The sequence below is a fragment of the Apodemus sylvaticus genome, chromosome X (genome assembly GCF_947179515.1).
Source record: "Apodemus sylvaticus chromosome X, mApoSyl1.1, whole genome shotgun sequence".
NCBI lineage: Eukaryota > Metazoa > Chordata > Mammalia > Rodentia > Muridae > Apodemus > Apodemus sylvaticus.
In genome coordinates this window covers 3820436-3827522 of record NC_067495.1, presented here as the reverse complement: position 1 = coordinate 3827522, position 7087 = coordinate 3820436, and the positions used below count along the sequence as shown (strand labels likewise).

General features: G+C 44.5%; 1 pseudogene; it reads left to right on the top strand.

Annotated features, from left to right (window-relative positions):
- Positions 1 to 2758: 2758 nt before the first annotated feature.
- LOC127675470 (elongation factor 1-alpha 1-like) lies at positions 2759 to 6795 on the top strand (annotated as a pseudogene).
- The last annotated feature ends 292 nt before the right edge of the window (positions 6796 to 7087 follow it).

Genomic DNA, 7087 nt, shown 5'->3' with positions numbered 1-7087 from the left:
CCTCTTGATGCACTGCGGTCACCCTCGATAGCGCGATTCTTCTCTGCAGGGCCGCTTTTGTTGGGGCGACCTCTCTCTCCAGAGTGGCCTTTCCCCTCTGAGACTCCTCTGGATTCACAGGTACCATCCTCAATTGACTGAGCCTCCTCCTCCTCAGGGCCACACTTGGTTGAACATCCGCCGTCTGCAAGGGTTGTTTTATTGAGGCAGCATCTTCTTGCAGGGCGCTCTTTCCTTGTAGACAGTCCACTTGATGAATAAGTACCACTCTCAACTGATTGATCTTTTTCTGCAGGGTCACTTTTGTTGGGGTGAGCTCTTCCACTAAAGCCATCTTTCCCTGTAGAGGGTTGTCTTGATGTACTGCTACTCTCCTTGACTGATCCATCCTCCTCTGCAGGGCCGCTTTTGTTGGCGTGCCCTCTTCCTGCAGGGCAATCTTTTCCTGCAGAGGGTACTTTTGGGGCACAGACCCCACATTTAATTGAGCACCACTGCTCTGCAGAGCCACTTTTGCTGGAACAACTTCTTACAGGGCGATCTTTGCCTGCAGAGGGGACTTCTTTTGCACAGATACCACTCTCTTCTGCGGGGCGGTTTTTGTTGTGGTGACCTTTACCTGCAGGGAAATCTTTCCCTGCGGTGAGTTCTCTTGGTGTACAAATACCATTCTCTGTTGAGTGACTCTCCTCTTCGGGGCCACTTTCATCGCAGCAACTTCTTCCTCCAGGGTGATTTCGCCCTGCAGAAGATCTTTTTGGTGTACAAATACCACACTTGATTGAGCACCACCGCTCTGCAAGTGTGCTTTGATTAAGGCAACATCTTCGTGCTGGGCGCTCTCTCCCTGTAGAGGGCCCTCTTGAGGCACAAATATGATTCTCTTCTGAGGTGTCCTCCTCTGTAGGGCCGCTTTTGTTGGGCGGAGCTCTTTCTGCAGGAAAATCTCCTGTAGAGGTTCCTCTGGATGCACAGATGCCATTCTTGACCAAGCGACCCTCCTCTGCCCGACAGCTTTTATTGGGGCGCCTTCTTCCTACAGGGTAATCTTTCCCTGTAGAGGATATTTTTGGTGCACAGATGCCACATTTGACCGAGCACCTCCGCTCTGCAGAGCCACTTTTGCTGGAGCCACTTCGTGCAACGCGACCTTTCCCTGCTGAAGGTCGTCTCGATGTACAGCTATCCCTTCTGGGTGAGCGACCCTCTGCTGAAGGTCCTCTTTTATTGGGGCGACCTCTTCCAGAGCGGGCTCTCCCTGCAGACGGTACTCCTGTTGTACAGATACCACATTTGCTTGAGCACCACCGTTCAGTAGGGCTGCTTCCTTTGGAGAGACGTCTTACAGGGCGCTCTCTTCCTGTAGCGGGTCCTCTAGATGTACTGCGACCACCATCGACTGACCGACTCCCCTCTGCATGGCCCCTTTTTTTGGAGCGGCCTCTTCCCCCAGAGCGATCTTTCCCTCCAGAGGGGCCTCTTGATGTACTGCTATGACCCTTGCCGGAGCGACCCTTTGCTGCCTTATGACTTTTATTGGGATGCCCTCTTCCTGCAGGGCGATCTCTTCCTGCTGAGCGCCCTCTTGATGTACTTGAGCGGCTTTTCTCTGAGCGGGTCTTCTCTGCCAGATGACTTTTTTTGGCAGGCCAACCTCTCCCTGAAGGGCAATCTTTCTCTATAGAGAGCCTTCTATCTGTAGCACGGCTTCTCTCTATCTGGTGATCTCTTTCTGCAGAGCTAAGTGTCTTGGCTGAGTAGCCTTTCTTTCCGGAGTGTCGGTCCTCATTTGAGGGACCCTTCTTAGTAGAAAGGCCTTTCTCTCTAGATTGACCTCTCTTGGTAGGACGCCCTCTCTCCGTGGCAGGAGCATAGGGACTTCTCCCTGTTAGCCGACCTTTTTCTGCCGACTGAGGTTTTTCTGTAGGCCTTCGTTTCTTGATAGGGCGACCTCTATCTGTAGGATGATCTTTGTCTGAAGAGCCACGCTTTACAGATGAGTGACGTTTCTCCTTACTGTGGCATTTCTCAGGAAAGTGAGGACTCTTCCCAGAGTGGTGCATCTCAGAGTGGCGCCTCCCAGTAGAAGAACTTTTCTGGGTCATTCGACCTTTTGCAGTCGGAGAGTATTTCTCGGCAGAGGATCTCTTCTCCCTAGTGAGGCTTTTTTCAGCATAGGGATGTTTCTCCACTAACAGAAGCTTCTCAGCTGAGGAGCTTTTAACTGTAGTGTTCTCAGCAGAACGACGCTTCTTGGTGGAAGGTTTTTTCTCAGTGAAGTAAATTTTCTCCACTGTACAGGTTTTCTCCTCAGAGTAACCTTTATCCACTAAACAACTTTTCTTCATAGAGCGGCCCCGCGGTCTTCTTTGACGAGCTGGTTGAAGACTCCTCGGCTCTGTTGACTTGCGTGGTGAGGAGCCACTTCTCGCCTTTCGGACCCGCCTGCCACTTGGCTTCAGCTTCACGAAGTCATCTTCGTCGGCAAACTGATGGCCACAAAGGCAAGGGCCTTTTCTTCTGGAGGAACTCATTTATGGAATCTTCTTCCTTTATCTTCAAAGAACTAATGAAGTCCCAGATTTTCTGGGACTAGATGGAAAAAATGAACTGGGAATAGAACCCAGAAGTTTGTAGTTCAAATAACTTCTACATTCAGGATCAAATCCCGAGATTTTTTACCAAATACAGCTATTTTTAAAGAGGGCGGAGGAGCAGCAGTGAAGTGCGTGCTGCTACTTCTCCAACCGCCAGTACAATGACTGGTTTCTCTGGCAACAATCGTAAACAAACGTCATCTTGGGGGCGGGCTTATGCCCATCAACCAATCAGTAGTCTTATGTAAATTTACTGTGCTCCATAGCCAAATGATTGGACCACCACTCTGACGTCATTATAATGGCGCATGGAGGGCTTTCCCCTCCCCTCCTCTCTCCTCTCCCCTCCCCTCCCCTCTCCTCCCTCCCCCTCCCCCCTCCCCCCTCCCTCTCCTCTCTCCTCCCCTCCACTCTCCCCTCCCCTCCCTTCTCCTCTCCCCTCCCCTCCCCTCTCTTCTTTTATTCCCGACCCTCCTGTTTCTTCTCCCTTCCCCTTACCTCCCCTCCTCTCCTCTCCCCTCCCCTCCTCTCCCCTCCTCTCTCCTCTCCTCTCCTGTCCTCCTCTTCTTTCCTTTTCTTTTCTTTTATCTTTTCTTTTCTTTTATCTTTCCTTTTCTTTTATCTTTCCTGTTCTTTTATCTTTCCTTTCCTTTCATCTTTCCTTTCCTTTCATCTTTCCTTTTCTTTCATCTTTCCTGTTCTTTTATCTTTCCTTTCCTTTCATCTTTCCTTTCCTTTCATCTTTCCTTTCCTTTCATCTTTCCTTTCCTTTCATCTTTCCTTTCCTTTCATCTTTCCTTTCCTTTCATCTTTCCTTTCCTTTCATCTTTCCTTTCCTTTCATCTTTCCTTTCCTTTCATCTTTCCTTTCCTTTCATCTTTCCTTTCCTTTCATCTTTCCTTTCCTTTCATCTTTCCTTTCCTTTCATCTTTCCTTTCCTTTCATCTTTCCTTTCCTTTCATCTTTCCTTTCCTTTCATCTTTCCTTTCCTTTCATCTTTCCTTTCCTTTCATCTTTCCTTTCCTTTCATCTTTCCTTTCCTTTCATCTTTCCTTTCCTTTCATCTTTCCTTTCCTTTCATCTTTCCTTTCCTTTCATCTTTCCTTTCCTTTCATCTTTCCTTTCCTTTCCTTTTTCCTTTCCTTTCCTTTTTCCTTTCCTTTCCTTTTTCCTTTCCTTTCCTTTTTCCTTTCCTTTCCTTTCCTTTCCTTTCCTTTCCTTTTCTTTTTTCTTTTCTTTTCTTTTCTTTTCTTTTCTTTTCTTTTCTTTTCCTTTCTTTTCTTTTCTTTTCTTTTCTTTTCCTTTTCAAGACCAGGCTGTTCCCAAACTTGCAAATATCTCAAAGTTTCTACATTCCTCCCACAGTACAGGCATTAAAGACATGCATGTGCTGCTCATCTTTCTTGATTAATGCAAATTTCTTCCTCTGACCCTTTTTCTGCCTGAATCACTTGGTTCCTACCCTTCGATCCTAGATGAAAGGTTGCAAAGAAGTTCTAGGTTTGAGATTTCCTACATTCTAGGGGGAGAAAAAGAAAGGGGTGTCACTTCCAGCCTCTAATCTCTTAGGAATAATATGTCTCTTTCCATCCTCCCTTTCTCCCTTGCCTCCAGGATTGGACCACTTCTGAGTGTGGCAATGAGTTCATTTCCATTCACCCTGAGGATGGAATAATAATAAATAAATCTGTTAAACTGAGTGTTTCAAAAATATGATGATAAACAAAGTTTTTTTAAAAAATGGAAAAAGATACAATATAAATTGCAACCCTAAGAATGCTAGAGTTGTAATGTCAGTATTAGAATAAAAATAGATGTTAAAACAAAAACATTACAGGATAATGAAGGCTTTCTAATAATTAAAGGGTTAGACTATTAGGAAGTTATCCCATTAATGAACATTTAATCATCTAAGAATGGAGAACAAAGAAGATAAAGCAAACAGTCACAGAAATACAGTAGACAATTCAAAGTACTAATTGGAGAATTCAACATGTACTTTCAGTAATGGATAGAACATATGGTGGTTTGATTAGGTATGGCCCCCATAGACTCGTGTCTGAAGGCTTGGCCTATAGGGAGTGGTACTACTAGGGGGTGTGACCTTGTTGTAGTGGATGTGGCCTCCTGGAGGAAGTGCATCACTGTGTGGGGTGGAATGGAAATCTCATATGGTCAAGTTGTGGCCAGTGTGGCACATAGTCTCCTTCTGCCTGTGGATCAAGATGTAGATCCACATCTCAGTTCCTTCTGTACTACCATTCCTGCTTGAATGCCACCATGTTTTCTGCCATGATAATAATGCACTAAACCTCTGAATCTGAACTGCTAGCTTCAGTTAAATGTTGTCTTTTATAAGAGTTACCATGGTCATGGTGTCTCTTCACAGCAATAAAACTCTAAAACAGAACACTAAAAAGAAGACAACAAGGTAAAGGACTTTAACAACACTATGAAGCAAAAAATTCTAAAAATAAATCTATACAATTCACCCAATAATAGCAGAATAGACATTCTTCTCAATTACATCTAGAATATTCTCCATGTTAGATCATGCACTGTCAAGAAGAAAAAAGAGGATAGAAATAGCATTAAGTATGTTCTTTAACCACAATGTAATGAAGTTGGAAATCTTTGAAAATTAAATAGTATATTAATGTATAAAGGAAGAAACAAAAAAAGGAAATTAAAAAGTACTGTGAAGCTTTTCCACAACAGGTTTGCTGTCTGAACACAGTTGTTGTGAAAGCCACCACTACTTCAAAGCAAAAATGGGAAAGTAAAAGATGTCAACATCATCGTAATTGGACATGTAGATTCTGGCAAGTTCACCACAATGGGCCACCCGATCTATGTATGTGGTGGAATCGACAAACTAACCATGGAAAAGTTTGGGAAGGAGGTAGCTGAGATGGGAAAAGGCTCCTTCAAGTATGCCTGGGTCTTAGATAAGCTGAAAGCTGAGGGTGAGCATGGTATCACTATTGATATCTCCCTGTGGAAATTTGAGACCAGCAAATACTATGTGACTATCATTGATGCCCCAGGACACAGAGACTTCATCAAAAACATGATTACAGGCACATCTCAGGCTTACTGTGCTGTCCTAATTGTTGCTGCTGGTTTTGGTGAATTTGAAGCTGGTGTCTCCAAGAATGAGCAGACCCATGAACATGCTCTTCTGGCTTATACCCTGGGTATGAAACAGCTAACTGTCAGTGTCAACAAAATGGATTCCACCAAGCCACCATACTGTCAGAAGAGATATGAGGAAATCATTAAGGAAGTCAGCACCTACATTAAGAAAATTGGCTAAACCCTGACAAAAGTAGCATTTGTGCCAGTTTCTGGTTGGAATGGTGACAACATGCTGGAGCTAAGTGCAAACATGCCTTGGTTCAAAGGATGGAAAGTCACCCGCAATGACAGTGTCAGTGTCACCACGCTGCTGGAAGCTTTGGACTGTATCCTGTCACCAACTCTCCAACTGACAAGCCTCTGCAAGTGCCCCTCCATGATGGCTATAAAATTAGGGGGATGGGCACTGTCCCGTGAGCAGAGTGGAGACTGGTGTTCTCAAACCTGGCATGGTGGTTACCTTTGCTCCAGTCAATGTAACAACTGAAGACAAGTCTGTTGAAATGCACCATGAAGCTTTGAGTGAAGTTCTTCCTGGGGACAATATGGGCTTCAGTGTAAAGAATGTGTCAAAAATGTTAGATGAGACAATGTTGCTGGTGACAGCAAAAGTGACCCACCAAATGGAAGCAGCTGGCTTCACTGCTCAGATGATTATCCTGAGCCATCCAGGGCAAATTAGTGTTGGCTATGCTCCTGTTCTGGATTGTCACACAGCTCACATAGCATGAGAGTTTGCTGAATTTAAAAAAAAGATCAATCATTGTTTTGATAAGAAGCTGGTAGATGATCCCAAATTCTTGCAGTCTGGTGATTCTGGCATTGTTGACATGGGCCCTGGCAAGGCCATGTGTGTTAAGGGCTTCTTTGGTGTCACCACAGCTTTGATGACTATCCTCCACTTGGTCGTTTTGCTGTTCAGAACATGAGGCAGACAGTTGCTGTAGGTGTCATCAAAGCTGTGGACAAGAAGGCTGATGGAACTGGAAAAGTCACCAAGTCTGCCCAAAAAGCTCAGAAGGCTAAATATTATCCCTACCACATGCCTCCCCATTCTTAATCAGTGGTAGAAGAACGGTCTCAGAACTGTTTGTCTCAAGTGGTCATTTAAGTTTAATAGTAAAAGACTGGTTAATGATAACCAATGCATGGTTACATGTATTGAAAAATCTTCAGAAGAATGTTTTGTGGACCTGTGTGTGTGTGTGTGTGTGTGTCAGATTTGAGTTATTAGTTTTCAAAATCAGTACTTTTTAATGGAAACAACTTGACCAAAAATCTGTCACAGAACTTTGAAACCCATTAAAACAAGTTTAATGAGAACAAAAAAAGTACTGTGGAAACACCACACC